At 32.2% G+C, this 18,212-nt stretch overlaps 1 long non-coding RNA gene across 3 annotated transcripts; it reads left to right on the top strand.

Annotated features, from left to right (window-relative positions):
• Nucleotides 1-904: 904 nt before the first annotated feature.
• LOC143072877 (uncharacterized) lies at nt 905-17,351 on the top strand. Of its 3 annotated transcripts, none has more exons than XR_012977343.1 (4): nt 905-1,046; nt 12,989-13,126; nt 15,414-15,464; nt 16,835-17,351. It is a non-coding gene; the product is annotated as an uncharacterized LOC143072877 (long non-coding RNA). The 3 variants fall into 3 exon arrangements; XR_012977342.1 differs by lacking the exon at nt 16,835-17,351 and adding an exon at nt 16,017-16,828; XR_012977341.1 differs by lacking the exon at nt 16,835-17,351 and having other exon boundaries at nt 15,414-16,006.
• Nucleotides 17,352-18,212: the final 861 nt, after the last annotated feature.

Raw genomic sequence — 18,212 nt, 5'->3', positions numbered from 1 at the left:
AATAATAATCAAAGAGCTGAATAGCTCTCAGGGGAAAGACGGCCCTTGTTTCTATTTCATTTTTTTTTGGGGGGGGGGGGGAGGTATCTTTTGATAGTCTTCATATAAAGAATGAAAGAAAAAAACCCAGCTAGAACATGTGTAAGGTTGACACTATTGGAATCAATTGTTGTTTAATGTAATTTCGTTTCTTTTGTTTAGGATTCAATTTAGACCAATGGAAGAGATCTGCATCTTCTAAATCTAAACATTCAATTAAAGTTGATAGTTAATTATCTAAAATTCAACTAGTTGAACTCTGTCATTTAACAACAACTACAATTATTTTTGAAATCTTAATAGTGTACGACTGAACTGTAGGCTAGGGTCATTTTCCATTTTTTGTGACAGTACTCTTAAGATTTTAAATTTGTTTCTTAACGGAAAGTTAGGACTGAAAAATATATTCAGTTTTAAATTTCCATTGATAAAGTTTCCAGTTACATCTCTCATCACAGGGATACAGGTACTAATAAAAATAACAATATGATTGATGTAAACTGTGTGAAGCTTGTTTCCAAATCCTACATTTTGAAATATTTGTAAAATTTCATGAATAAATAGGTTTTAACTACAAAATGCAACATTTGTAATTTTTTTTGTAACTATTACAATGAGTATGTTGGTACACAAAATTTAGTTTTAATGGAAGACTACTTATCATATACTAAATGTCACATTTTAAGTGTTTATTATAGTGGATAATTAGCTCATAAATTGAGGTGCTCCTGAATTGGAGGAAGATTCTTAAAACAGAGTTTTACAGAAAAAAAAAGATCTCATGTAGGAGGTATATAATATACAAGGTTATAGATATTGTAACCCGGACTGTAACCTCGCATTTGTGCGCATGCGCGACCGGAACTGGGCGGATCCGTTAATTTCTACTTTCACTTTTTGAAAAAAAATCTTCTATGTGGAGATAGATTTGTGTTAATAGGACATGAAACTTGAAACTGGTGAAAATGTAACAAATCTTGTAAAACGAGAGTGGTTTGATGTTGATGGTAATTTTTCATACACCTTATCAGGGCCGAATCCAGCCAGTTGAAAAAGGGGGGGGGGTCCAACTATAAGTCACCATTCCAATGCATTAATCGTTAAAAAAGGGGGGGGGTCCAACCCCCCTGAACTCTCCCCTGGATCCGCCACTGCACCTTATCACTATTTGTCCGCCATTACTGGATATCACACAGGTTGTAGTAAAATTTTGAAGTAAAAAAAAATATCTGAAGCCACAAAGGAAAAATGATTGTTGTATTCGTCAAAAGTTCTATGCAGTCGGGTCAACCGGGGTTACCAATAATTAAGGTGTATTCAATATGATAGATAATTGCTATATATCTAGGACCTTGATTTATCTCTTCTGTCACTTTATGATATTGGTCGAGGGTGATGCGGCATGTGATACGGATTTTGCCATGTTATATACGCTTTATCATATATTTCACCAGACTTTATATATATGTCACCATACTTTATATATCTGTCCCCACACTTTATATATATATGTCACCAGACTTTATATATCTGTCACCACACCTTTTATATCTGTCACCACATGCACATTTTATATATCCCTCACCACACTTTATATACCTGTCACCAGACTTTATATATCTGTCACCACACTTTATATATATATGTCACCAGACTCCGTCACAACACTTTATATATCTGTCACCACACTTAATATATATCTGTCACAACACTTTATATTCTGTCACCACACTTTATATATCTGCCACCACACTTTCTATATCTGTCACTAAACTTTCTATATCTGTCACCACACTTTATACATCTGTCACCAGACTTTATATATCTGTCACCACACTTTATATATCTGTCACCAGACTTTATATATCTGTCACCACACGTAATATATATCTGTCACCAGACTCTGTCACCACACTTTATATATCTGTCACCACACTTTGTATATCTATCACCACACTTTATATATCTGTCATTACACTTGACATATCCATTTCCACACTTTATTAGTCCAGCCCTGGTCTCAGTGACTCATTTTATTTTTTTATTTTTTTTTGTTGTCACTGAGTCCAGCTCGCCCTCCATTACCTTCAATGGTGCAAGCTCCCGGGTAGATTACCCGGGGACGATAGAGACAATGCCAGAGCGCTCAAGTACGAAAAATGTATCACAAATGGTAAAACTTGATAAAATAAACAAGTTGCATACCTGAAATGCTTGTACACTATATGGAAACTCAAATTAACAGAAGGAAATCCCTTGCAGTCGGAGCTGTGGACATCTTGTTTACATCAGTAACGCTATATTACGGAACATGACGTTTCTACGCTATAACGTTAGACGAAACGAATTCAATGTATCGATACAGATTTTCAACGTTTAAACTCGTTAAATCAACTATTTTGCACCTCAAACTAATTAAACGCGGACCTTAGGGCACTGAATGCTGCTGGTAAATTATGACACTTTAAATCATGTTTATATATGTGTACCTTCTGTTGTTCAGATGCAGTTTACTGATTTTTTTTTCTTCAGTTCCCGGCAAGTGACAGAAAGTTCAAACCAAATTAATCAGTTTTAACTTTTCCACATATCATGGTTCCTTTCAGTAAATGACAGGACAATTATTATAATAAATTTCTTCATTAATTTATCATCACACTTTTATTTTTTCTACCAATTTTTTTATCCCGAGATTCCATGAAAATCCCGAATATTTAATTTGGGGTTGCCGTACGGCCAACAGGCGGCTCTGTCCATTTCCTTGCGATAACATATAATATATCAACCTTTTTGAATGTGAATTAATTGTTACTTATGACAAAATGAAGAACAACTTTAATACTGACGATTTTCATTTTCTCTCATTTATTTTAAAGTTCTTGTTAATACTTCAACGCGGTAAGTCTTTTTTTTTTCTTAAGCAGCGAATGATGAGTCTGAAATTGTTTTTCACTTAAAGTCTGTTATTAGTGTATTCAATTTAAGTATTTTGGATGGTGATTAATCATTTTCCAAGTCCAGTTTCCAAAATCGTATCAGGGCCAGACCATCTCCGTTAACATTCGGATTGAAAAATTGTTAAAAAATAAAAGTGTAATGATTAGTTAGTTGATGAAGAGATTTCATATTGTCCCGTCATTGACTGAAAATTTACGAAGAAACGGAATAATCGTTCGAGTTATATTAGATTCTATTTTTTTAAATTTTAGTCTTAGAAGATATGGCCAACTATGAAAACATTCCTTTACAGGTGTGAATGTTTTTTTTTTACCCGCAGAAAACGTTCATACATCCGAGTTAATGCAGCAAGTTCTTTAATTATGAAATCATTAGAAAATAAAAATTCTTTTTGTTTTGGTAACTATGTGACATTTTTAACTGTTAATTTCCCTAAGATGAAGAGTGCCGACAGATTTGTTGCAAAACGTAACGGTTATTTGACATTGATTGCTTTATCGTTTTCCCCGGAATATTCTGCTCATTGTTGACCTTCAAAAATATCATTTTTAAATATTCTATTGATACCTAAGCATCTGCAAGATTTATCTATATATATATATACATATACATATGCATTACGGACTGAGTTTTAACACTTTATTTTTATTTTTGCAATAACTTCTCATTTATATTCTTGCAATAACTTCTCATTTATATTCTTGCAATAACTTCTCATTTATATTCTTGCAAAAACTTCTCATTTATAATGCACGCCGTATCCCTATGAAATTTTGTTTTGGAAGTAGGAATTTAATTTATGGAAACTCAGGTTGATGTATGAAAATCCGGGAATTGTAACCCTATTAATGCAATTCCGTTTGAATATGATCACAAAAAACACCGATAGAAAAATAGAAAAACGAAATTTATTGGACTGAAAGAATACGGATTGAATTAGGAAAAAGCAAAACACAAGCAGACGTTGAAACTCATGATCATACAAAAATTAGTTTTTTAGCATGGAATGAGAAAAAAATTGGTTATTGTTCGAATAACTTTCCCTGAATTCCAAGTAACAGTCTCTGAAATTCATTGTTCTGTACAGAAGAAATCCGATATAGAACCGATATGGTTTCTGGATTTTTTTTAGTGTTGGTGTTTCTTTGTATGAATAAATGGAGGTATGGGATATACAATAAGATAGCAAAGGCTATGCAATTAATGACATCAAAACCCTAGACATTTTTCAGTTTCCTAGTACATGTTTGTTTAAGTCGTTAAACTTCTAATTGAACTTCTGGAGAAAAATCAAACCATAATGAAATCAGTAGATGTGGTATAGTTGACAATGAAACAATTTTCCACCAAAGACCAACTGACGTACATGATAGCTTGCTAACATTGGTACATTTGATAACACCAGTTTACCATTTCACTACACTGTATATACACTGATACATGAATTGTCACCACATTCCTTATAAAATAGCACCATCATATTGTTTTAACCGTTTGGCAGTCCAATTTGCACTGGGTATATATAGGTGTCATATAAACGGCTTATCTATTAGGACGGCAGCCTTTTAAATTGTATACCTGCTTGCATGCTTGTACTAAAGCTGCGTATATCGTCAGGGTTTTTTTGGAAATGACAGGTTGCTGGATTTGGCATTATGATACATGATATAAAATAACACGCAGAATACAGACTCCGGCTAACATGTCGTACATGCACAATTTCAAACTGGAATTTTTGCGCGGAGTGTTTTACTTATATAGAGTGTGCATATGTTAGCGTAACTTCATTCCACCGTGTATTTATTCCGGGTATCTGTTTTTCACTAGAGAATATTGGAAGTAAAAAGTGTCACGAGCGTCGATCTTGGTATCGTTGTTTTGTTTATATTGACCGGTTTATTGTTTACATATACATTTTAAATATGGGTTGACATTAGAATAATTTTCAGGGAACCAGTTTAATAGTCCTTCATTACTGAGTAAAAATATAAATTTTTCGTCAATAGACAAGTTATAAAATTGATCGTTATGTTTTACTGCTTCATTATACAATATATTTCGAAGGTCTGCATATAAAGGACATAAAGTAACTACATGTTTCTCATCTTCAATTTCGTTTTTACACATAAATCAACATCTCTCATTTATTGGCTTTTTCTCATATCGTCCTGTTTCTATTTTAATTGGCGCAACGCCACATCTAAATTTTGCATAAGCACTTCTAAATTTAATAGATATATTTTGTTTTAAATATAACTCTGTACAATATTGTGATTTATATCGCTTATAAGTACGAAGCCTGTTACCATTACTCTGTGACAAAATTTTCGTTTGCTATTCTGCAATATATTTATTAAATAAAACATTTTCTATTTGTAGAACAATTTTCTTTATGCAGCACACTATCATTACTAGTATACAAATCAAAGTTACAATCTTTAAGTTTTTTTTATGACTCTATTACACCAGTTTTTCTTATTATTTACAGCATTTTTATGTGACCATTTGAAAACTTTATAATTTATTCTGTCATTGGTCATGGCACTACATCTTGCCCAATGCCTAAAGACACATGTCCATTGTTTTACACTAGGAGGTCTCCAGCCCATGTCCCCGTTAATTTCATCATTTGGCGTATACTTGCCAACACCTATAAAAAAAACCTGATAGCTCTGTTCTGAAAAAGAACGAGTGCCCCAAATGGATGCACCGTGGCTTATTACTGACCAGACCAGAGTATCAAATAATGTTTAAAGATACTGTGCTAGAAACCACAATGTGCTTTACATTTAACAATAAACTTAGAGCTCGACTGGCAGACCTTGCTACAGCTTTAGCCATAATATTATGATGAGTGGTGGATATTTGGAACTGGATCCGGATTAACCAACCTTTTAAATTCTGTTGATGGATAAAAAGCAATATGTGAATTTGTCGCAAAAATTGACGTTTTCCTATAAAATTACAAGACCAAAAATGGTGACCCAAGTTTTTATGCATACAATGACTTATACTGATGTAACTCGATTCAAAATACAAGTGTGCCAAAAAGTTTAGAAATCGGGAGATATGCCATTCGGTATCGTGTTACGAGTTTAAACGTTGAAAATCTTTATCGATACATTGAATTCGTTTCGTCTAACGTTATAGCGTAGAAACGTCACGTTCCGTAATATAGCGTTACTGATGTAAACAAGATGTCCACAGCTCCGACTGCAAGGGATTTCCTTCTGTTAATTTGAGTTTCCATATAGTGTACAAGCAATTCAGGTATGCAACTTGTTTATTTTATCAAGTTTTACCATTTGTGATACATTTTTCGTACTTGAGCGCTCTGGTATTGTCTCTATCGTCCCCGGGTAATCTACCCGGGAGCTTGCACCATTGAAGGTAATGGAGGGCGAGCTGGACTCAGTGACAACAAAAAAAAAATAAAAAAAAAATGAGTCACTGAGACCAGGGCTGGACTACACACTTTGTATGTCTATCACTACTTTATATATCTGTCACCACACTTTATATTCTGTCACCACACTTTATATATCTGCCACCTCACTTTATATATCTGTCACTGAACTTTCTATATCTGTCACCACACTTTATATATCTGTCACCAAAATTTATATTTCTGTCACCACACTTTATATATCTGTCACCACTCTTTGTATATCTATCACCACACTTTATATATCTGTCATTACACTTGACATATCCATCACCACACTTTATATCTCTATCACCACTTTAAATATCTGTCACATGACTTTATATATCTATCACCACACTATATATATCTATCACCATACTTTATATATCTGTCACCACACTTCATATATCAATCAGCACACTTTATATATCTCTCATTACACTTTATATATCTATCATCATACTTTATATATCTGTCACCACACTTTATATATCTGTCACCACACTTCATATATCTGTCATTATACTTAACATATCCAACACCACACTTTATATATATCCATAATGTCTTTATATATCTATCACCCCACTTTATATATCTGTCACCACACCTTATATATCTGTCACCACACTTAACATATCCATCACCACACTTTATATATCAATCACCTCACTATATATATCTATCACCTCACTTTATATATCTATAATTACACTTTATATATCTATATTTACACTTTATATATCAATCAACACACTTTATATATATTTCACCACACTTTATATATCTATCACCACTTTATATATCTGTCACAAGACTTTATATATCTATCACCACACTTTATATATCTATCACCATACTTTATATATCTGTCACCACACTTTACAATCTGTCATTATACTTAACATATCCATCACCACAATTTATATATCCATAATGTCACTATGTATCTATCACCCCACTTTATATATCTGTCACCACACTTTATATATATATCACAACACTTTATATATCTGTCACCACACTTTATATATCTGTCACAACACTCTATATATCTGTCACCAGAATTTATATATCTATCACCACACTTTATATATCTGTCACCACACTTAACATATCCATCATCACCCTTCATATATCAATCACCTCACAATATATATTTATCAACTCACTTTATATATCTATCATTACACTTTATATATCTGTCACCAGACTTTATATATATCTGTCACCAGACTTTATATATCTATACCCACACTTTACATATCTGTCACCACGCTTTAAAAATCTATCACAACACTTTATGTATCTGTCATCAAACCTTATATACCTGTCACAAGACTTTATATATCTATCACCACACTTTATTTATCTGTTACCACACTTTATATATTCATCACCACACTTTATTTATCTGTTACCACACTTTATATATCTCCCCAAACTTTATATATGTGTCACAATATTTTATATATATGTCACCACACTTTATATATCTGCCACCACACTTCATAAATCTTTCACCACGCTTTTAAAATCTGTCACCACACATTATATATACATCACCACACCTTATACACATGACCACACATTATATATACATCACCACACCTTATACACATCACCACACCTTATATATATATATATATATATATATATATATATATATATATATATATATATATATATATATCACCACACTTTATATATCTGTCACCAGACTTCATAAATCAATCACCACACCTTATATATCTGTCACCACACTTTATATATCTGTCATCAGACTCTGTCACCACACTTTATATATCAGTCACTATACTCTGTCACCACACTTTATATATCTGTCACCAGACTCTGTCACCACACTTTATATATCCACCACCTCACTACATATATATCTATCACCTCACTTGATATATATTTTACTCCATTATTTATGACTTTATAAATCTATCACCACACTACATATATCTGTCTCCATACTTTATATATCTGTCACTACACTTAACATATCAATGATCACACTTAACATATCCATGATCACACTTTATATATCACTCACCTCACTATATCTATATCTATCTATCTACTCACTTTATATATCTGTAACAACACTCTATATATCTGTCACCACACTTTATTTTTATCCACCAGACCTTATCTGTCACCACACTTAACATATACATCATCACACTTTATATATCAATCACTTCACAATATGTATCTATCACCTCACTTTATATATCTATCACTACACTCTATATATCTGTCACCAGACTTTATATATCTATCCCAACACTTTATATATATATCACTACACTCTATATATCTGTCACTAGACTTTATATATATATCACCACACTTTATATATCTGTCACCATACTTAACATATATATCACCAAACTTTATATATCAATCACCTCACTATATCCATATCTATCACCACACTTTATATATCTACCTCCACATCTAATATATCAATCACCTCACTTACTATATCCATCACCACACCTTATATATCAATCACCTCACTTTAGACATTTGTAAGTACACTTTATATATCTTATCACCACTTTATGTATCTATCACCACATTTCTATATCTATCACCACACTTATATATCCATCACCTCTCTTTGTACATCTGTTTCTACACTTTACATATCTATAATCTTACTTTCTTTATCTATCACCTCACATTCTTTATCTATCATCTCACTTTCTTTATCTATCACCTCACTTTTTTTATTTATCACCTCAATTTATATATCCATCACCTCGTATGATATAGCCATCACCACAGTCTATATATTTATCACCTAACATGATATCTTCACTTCATTTATCTATCACCACCTTCTATATACATATCACCTCAATTCAATTTATTTTTTTCTATCCCCATACTTAATATGTTTGGTATATTCTCTTACTGTATAAGGCTATCACAACTCTATGTGTATCTGTTAAAACCATGTTTATACCAATTTGAAAGTGGATATAAGCATACTAACGATTGATTTATATTTGCAGCAATCTGTGTATGTTTGCTGAAAACTAAAAATGATTCAGTTCGGCACCTATCATTGTAACTATTTGTTTTTCAACATGGTTGATTTTGTTGCACAATCATACACATTTCAATTTTGAAAACTATTATTGTCATCGTAGAAAAGACTGGTGTTTGTGTGTGTATCTTTTCAGAAAATGGGTGGGATTCTTATTGCTATATAGAGATATTTGAAAAACAAACAGAACATATTAAAGCACACCACATGACTGATATCTGGATAGTATATATATACAGCCTAGCGATATATGTAGGACTGTATCTGTAGAACACCAAATTGAGGAATAGATATCTATGACCACACTCTACATATCTATCACCACTCTGTATAATTAATAACCTTACTGTATATATCTATCACCACTCTGTATCATCAATCACCAAACTGAATATATTTTTCACCACTCTGTATCATCAGTCACTATATTGTTTATCTCTATCACCACACTAGACATCTATCCCCACTCTGTATCACCAATTACCACACTGTATATAGCTATCAACTCTCTGTATGTATCTATCACCACTCTGTATCATCAATCGTCACAGTGTATATATCTTTCACCACTCTGTATCATCAGTCACTATATTGTTTATCTCTATCACCACACTAGACATCTATCCCCACTCTGTATCACCAATTACCACACTGTATATAGCTATCAACTCTCTGTATGTATCTATCACCACTCTGTATCATCAATCCTCATAGTGCATATATCTTTCACCACTCTGTATCATCAGTCACTATATTGTTTATCTCTATCACCACACTAGACATCTATCCCCACTCTGTATCACCAATTACCACACTGTATATAGCTATCAACTCTCTGTATGTATCTATAACCACTCTGTATCATCAATCGTCACAGTGTATATATCTTTCACCACTCTGTATCATCAGTCACCATATTGTTTATCTCTATCACCACACTAGACATCTATCCCCACTCTGTATCACCAATTACCACACTGTATATAGCTATCAACTCTCTGTATGTATCTATCACCACTCTGTATCATCAATCCTCATAGTGCATATATCTTTCACCACTCTGTATCATCAGTCACTATATTGTTTATCTCTATCACCACACTAGACATCTATCCCCACTCTGTATCACCAATTACCACACTGTATATAGCTATCAACTCTCTGTATGTATCTATCACCACTCTGTATCATCAATCGTCACAGTGTATATATCTTTCACCACTCTGTATCATCAGTCACTATATTGTTTATCTCTATCACCACACTAGACATCTATCCCCACTCTGTATCACCAATTACCACACTGTATATAGCTATCAACTCTCTGTATGTATCTATCACCACTCTGTATCATCAATCCTCATAGTGCATATATCTTTCACCACTCTGTATCATCAGTCACTATATTGTTTATCTCTATCACCACACTAGACATCTATCCCCACTCTGTATCACCAATTACCACACTGTATATAGCTATCAACTCTCTGTATGTATCTATAACCACTCTGTATCATCAATCGTCACAGTGTATATATCTTTCACCACTCTGTATCATCAGTCACTATATTGTTTATCTCTATCACCACACTAGACATCTATCCCCACTCTGTATCACCAATTACCACACTGTATATAGCTATCAACTCTCTGTATGTATCTATCACCACTCTGTATCATCAATCCTCATAGTGCATATATCTTTCACCACTCTGTATCATCAGTCACTATATTGTTTATCTCTATCACCACACTAGACATCTATCCCCACTCTGTATCACCAATTACCACACTGTATATAGCTATCAACTCTCTGTATGTATCTATCACCACTCTGTATCATCAATCGTCACAGTGTATATATCTTTCACCACTCTGTATCATCAATCACCCTACCCTTTATATGTATCACCACTGTGTATTACCTTTCAACACTCTGTATCATCAATCACCCTACCCTTTATATGTATCACCACTGTGTATTACCTTTCAACACTCTGTATCATCAATCACTTCACTGTATATATATATTACCACTCTGTGTCATCAATTATCACACTGTATAATAATCACTCTGTCATTAATCACCTTACTTTATATATCTATCATCACACTGTATATATTTATCACCACACTATATACAACTTTCACCTAACTCATCATATGTCAAAACAACTTATGTATCTATCACCACACTTTATATATCTATCATCAAACTTTATATATCTATCATCACACTTTATACATCTATCACCTACCTGATCATATGTGACAACACTTTATATATCTATCACCACACTGTATATATGTCACCACACTTTGTATATCTATCACTTCATTCTATATAAGAAAGACCTCATTTAATTGATACACCATCTCAGTTTATATATGTATCATCTTATTTAATATATCTATCAATACACTGTACATCTATCACTACATTTTATACATATATCACCACACTGTGTATCTGTTACCACAATTTGTATATCTATCATCTCACTTTATATATCTTTCTATTAAATTTATATATCTATTTCCTCATTTTATATATATATGACATCCCTGAAAAATTTTATTGACCTCACTGTTGATATTTTTTCACCATATTTTATATATGTATCCCCTCCACATATGTCATGTATGTATCTTTTAACTAACTGCACTGTTTAAATCAATCACAACACCATTGATATATATGTCACCACATAGTATATATATATATTTTACAGATCTAACATTGTTGGATTGATGTTTAGATGAGTTGTATATACATTATGTACACAGCCATGTATCACCATCATTGATGGCGATCCGATGGATTAATCTGTTGGAAAGTTGTCACTGACTCAGACGTACTTATATATATATCAGCAGGGTTAAAGAACATCAGTTGTTAAACCTGTTAGTCAAATGCGTTTTGTTTAAAAAATACTTTTTCACTTTGTTGGTCTTTTGGAAAATGTTGTTTGTGCTGTTTTTAGACCCTTCTACAACGAAATTTGTTTGACATGCACACGTATAAAAATTGCGGTTTTTATCCAACGCAATCATAGGTTTGAACGTAGTTTTCAATTTAGACTCGTTTATATATATATATATATATATATATATCATCCTTTTGTTTATATATCATCACACTGTATATATCTTTATACTATTCTGTGGACCCTTTACCTCACTGTATATACACATAATCCCACTATAACTAAGTCCACACTTATCACCTATCTATATATATTTATCACCATCATATCATATTTATAGTAACACAATGATTATATCTATCATCATTCTTTATCTATTTTTCACAAGACTGTATACTATAACTTGTTGTATTTTCTCTAAGTCAGAGAAATGTACTGGTCATTGTATAATTTGCAGTGGAAGGAGATATGCAGATATGCAATGTCCACTGAGATATGTTTGTATAAGCTTGTATACTTGTTATGTAGCAATTATCAAATTCATTATTTATATTTGTGTTCTTCTTGCAGAAATACCAAACAACATTTTGCAGGGATTTAGAGGTCATTGGTGAAAATGGAAAAAAGGAAATGGTTCATCTAATTTTAAGTGAAATAACAAGAATAGTTAAATGATTTACAACCAAGCAGCACTCAGAAATAGTGATGGTAAAGTATTTTTAGAAAATAATACTCGAAAAAAGATATATACAGTGTGGTGCTTTATAAATTACCGTATATATTCTTCCATTGCTACAGTCGCTGTATTTAGCACCACATTCTTCATATATATCACAACAGTCTCAATAGGGACCCCCATACTATGATTATCTATCACTACAGTCTCAATAGCTATCCCCATACAATGATTATCTATCACTAGTCTCAATAGCTATCCCCATTCTATGATTATCTATCACTACAGTCTTAATAGCTATCCCCATACTATGATTGTCTATCACTTCACTCTCCATACCAATGCCAACAGTCATTATGTATATATCATAATAGTATCATAATATTCTCTATGTATATCTCGGGATAATACAAACGCTACCCCCTTACTTTATTTATCAATCACCTCACTTCATATATTAATCACCACACTCTCTATATATATCCCCAACTCTCTGTATCCGCCCCAAAAGTCTCTCTGTATATCTCCACAAAATAAACACCTATCATCTTACTTTATTTATCAATCACCTCACTATATGTATCAATCACCACTCACACACTCTCTATATCTATCCCCCACTCTTTTCTGTATACCACAAAAGTCTCTCTGTATAACTCCACATAATAAACACCTATCACCTAACTTTATTAATCAATCACCTCACTTTATGTATCAATCACCACACTATATATATATCCACAACTCTCTATATTCGCCCTAAAAGTCTCTATGTATATTTCCACAAAATAAACAACTATCATCTTACTTTATTTATCAATCACCTCACTATATGTATCAATCACCACTCACACACTCTCTATATCTATCCCCCACTCTTTTTTGTGTACCCCAAAAGTCTCTCTGTATATCTTCATATAATAAACACCTATCACCACACTTTATTTATCAATAAACTCACTTTATATATCAATCAACACACTCTTTATATATATCCCCATAATCTCTGTGTCACTCACCACACTGTCAATATCTATACCCACAGTCTCTATGTTTTTGACCACATTATCAACACCTATCACCTTACTTTATTTATCCATCACCTCCCTTTATATATTTATCACCACACACTTACTATATATATCCCCATACTCTCGATATGTATTCCCACAGTCTCTATGTTTATGACCACATCATAAACACCTACCACCTTACTTTTTTTAATCAATCACCTCACTTTATACATGAATCACCACACACTCTCTATATCTATCCCCAAACTCTCAATATCTACCCCCATAGTCTCTATGTTTATGACCAAATAACAAACACCAATCACTTTACTTTATTTATCCGTCATCTAATTTTATATATCAATCACCACACACTCTCTATATCTATCCCCATACTCTCAATATATATCCCCACAGTCTCTATGTTTATGACCACATTTTAAACACCTATCACCTTACTTTATTTATTCATCACCTCACTTAATATAATGATCACCACACACTCTCTATTTCTATCCCAATACTTTCAATATCTATCCCCACAGTCTCTATGTTTATGACCTCACAATAAACACCTATCACCTCATTTTATTTATCCATCACCTCACTTTATATATCAATCACCACACACTCTCTATATTTATCCCCAAACTCTCAATATCTATCCCCATAGTCTCTATGATCATGACCAAATAACAAACACCAATCACTTTACTTTATTTATCCATCATCTGATTTTATATATCAATCACCACACACTCTCTATATCTATCCCCATACTCTCAATATCTATCCCCATTGTCTCTATGTTTATGACCACATCATAAACACCTATCACCTCATTTTATTTATCCATCACCTCACTTTATATATCAATCACCACACACTCTCAATATCTATCCCCATACTCTCAATATCTATCCCCAATGTCTCTATGTTTATGACAACATCATAAACACCTATCATCTCATTTTATTTATCCATCACCTCACTTTATATATCAATCACCACACACTCTCTATTTCTATTACCCCTTCTCTATATCTACCCCCCACAGTCTCTTTGTATATTTCTACATATTAAACACCTTTACTTTATTAATCAATCACCTCACTGTATATTTTCACCTCAATTTATATATTATTTCTATCACACCACTGGGTATACCTTTCAAAGCCCTATTTATATCATTTTAAAAGTAGATATGAGCATGATAATAATCCACCTTTCTGTACAGAAATCTGTTTATGTTTATTCAGATTTTAAACTAAAAATGACTCAATTTTTATTATTTTTTTTTCTTCAGAAAAGTGAAACTAGATTTTTGAAAGATAGAACATAGAAGAAAAAGGAAAAGGTAATCTTCATTAAAATTAAAAGTATTACTCATAGTTATCAAAGGTACCAGGATTATAATTTAGTACGCCAGACGCAAGTTTCGTTTCTACATAAGACTCATCAGTGACGCTCATATCAAAATAGTTAAAAATCAAACAAATACAAAGTTGAAGAGCATTGAGGATCCAATATTCCAAAAGTTGTGCCAAATACGACTAAGGTAATTTATGCCTGGGATAAGAAAATTCTTAGTTTTTCGAAAAATTCAAAGTTTTGTAAACAGGAAATTTATAAAAAATGACCAAATAATTGATATTCATGTCAACACCGACACTTTACTCTTTACATATGTATGTAAAGAGTTAATAAGCAATTAAACAATCCTGGTTGAAATGAAATAATTTAAAAGAAATGTTTTTTAAAGAATAACTGCTCCAACATATCGTGCAATATTTTATGTAAATATCATGTCAGATATCTTTTCAATAAAAGTAGCAAATATGGTATACTAACTGTCAGTCAAAGATTCTATCATTCAAGATGAGTAAACCTTAAAAATATATTGTTTCAGTGTTATTGTACTTGTAACTATGTCTACATGATACTTCTGCTGGCACACGCATAATGTATATACCACCACATATTATGTATCTACTGCAACACATAGTATAATTATGGCCACATATAATATATCTACCGCCACACATAATCAATCACCACACTACATAAGTCATTCACCACAGTCTGTGTATTTATCACCACAATATTTTTGTCTATCACCACACTATTGTCTATCACGACACTATGTGTTGTCTGTCACCACGCTATGTTTGTCTATCACCACAATTTGTTTGTCTATCACTTCAGTATGTTTGTCTATCACCACACTATTGTCTATCACCATGCTTTGTTTACCTATCACCATGCTTTGTTTACCTATCACCACACTATGTATGTCTATCACTTCGGTATGTTTGTCTATCACAACACTATATATTTTAATCATCACAGTTTACATATTCACCAACACATTCTTATTACCAATACTTGATAAAAAGAAATAGTTATGATGAAGCCTTGTTTTCTCTCACATTGTCATTTCATAAAACAAAAAGGTAAATCATTTGAGTCATGGTTCTGTGTAAAGTCATTACTAAAGAAAAAAATAATTTTAACTTTTCATTTAAATGATTGGTCTCACAAATGAATTGTATTTCTGCATTACAAATTTTACAATTTGATACAATCTTGGGATTATGTTCTGTTTTTGCACTGATGAAACACGCTTTATTCTTAGATGGAAAATAAATAACAACTGTTTGAGGCATTGAAATTCTGTATTGTATTGGACTAATTATATATTCAACTGAACCATATATTATTTTGTAGGTTAAACAAGATTTAGTGTTGCCACACAATTAAGAAAGAATACGAACAAGAATTCTTTACAGAACAGGGGAGACTATTTTACTGTGCTTAGATCTGTGTTTTTGTTATAATTAATTAATATTGTAATTTGTTCTTGGATAAAATATCTGCAATGTGGAGGACAACTGAACTGTGTTCTTATATATTGAAGACGTGCAATGTTTTAAATGCATTTAAGATGAACTTTTTACTACTCGGAAAATGGTTATCATTAAAGAAACAAACATAGAATTCATTTACATGAATACATTTTATGTTCTATGTATAAAATGTTATCTAAAAGGTGAAAGTAAACAGATTCCTGGCTGTTTAAAATCAAATCAAAGCAGTTTTATTGTGTAGTTAAGAATGTGTATACGTTGTTCATGCATTTATGTATTTGAATATTTAGAATTGTACAATGTATTGAGTTTAGTGGATCTTTCATTCTATGTTATTTAGGTTTGATTTTCATGAAATAAAAAGTTCTAAAATTTTATTATAACTTTTACTTTGTATCAATGTGACAATTTTCCAGCAACAATCCTATATGATTGCTTTTCTGTATATATAATGAAATTCCTCATCTCTTTATTGACAAGAAATAAATATTGTGTCTATGATGATGATAAGAAAATGTAAACAGTCTTATGATAGGGAGACTTGGAAAATCTTGAAATAATTGTATATGAAGCTCATAAAATAGAGTCAGTGGTTTCCTAAAATATTCAGATTATTCCAGAGGGAACATCTACAATCTTTTATGCACATTTTATATGTTATCGACTGTTAGTAGATATAGGAAGATGTGGTTAGACATGCATAGGTACTTTAGTCAGGGTGAAATATATCCAAAAGACACTTATAGAGTAGGCTGTATGTGTTGAAATTCTCCATGAAAATTTATTCAGTAGGCTGCAAGTGTCAAACTTTGAGGACATCTACAATGCTTCATACACATTTGATATTTTACTCACTGCAAGGGATATATAGGTACATGAAATCTTTCCACAAACATTTATACAGTAGGCTGCAAGTGTTGATATTTGAGAGGGAAAATCTACAATGCTTCATACATATCGGGTATTTTCCCAACTGCAAGATATATATTAAAGAGGAACGAAATATACAAGAGGAACAGTCAAACTCATAAATAGAAAATCTTAGGTACATTAGTAAGGATCAAATCTTTCCATCAACATTTATGCAGTAGGCTGCAAGCGTTCATATTTGAGATAGATCATCTACAATCCTTCATACACATTTTGTATTTTACTGACTACAAGACATGTAAAAAAAACATGAATATGAAATATTTTCAGGAAAATTATAAAGCTGTGGTTTGTGCTCATAGTTGAAG

The sequence above is a fragment of the Mytilus galloprovincialis genome, chromosome 4, assembly GCF_965363235.1.
Source record: "Mytilus galloprovincialis chromosome 4, xbMytGall1.hap1.1, whole genome shotgun sequence".
In the NCBI taxonomy this organism is placed as follows: domain Eukaryota; kingdom Metazoa; phylum Mollusca; class Bivalvia; order Mytilida; family Mytilidae; genus Mytilus; species Mytilus galloprovincialis.
The sequence above is the reverse complement of the archived record's forward strand: the minus strand, read 5'-3'. Positions and strand labels throughout refer to the sequence as shown.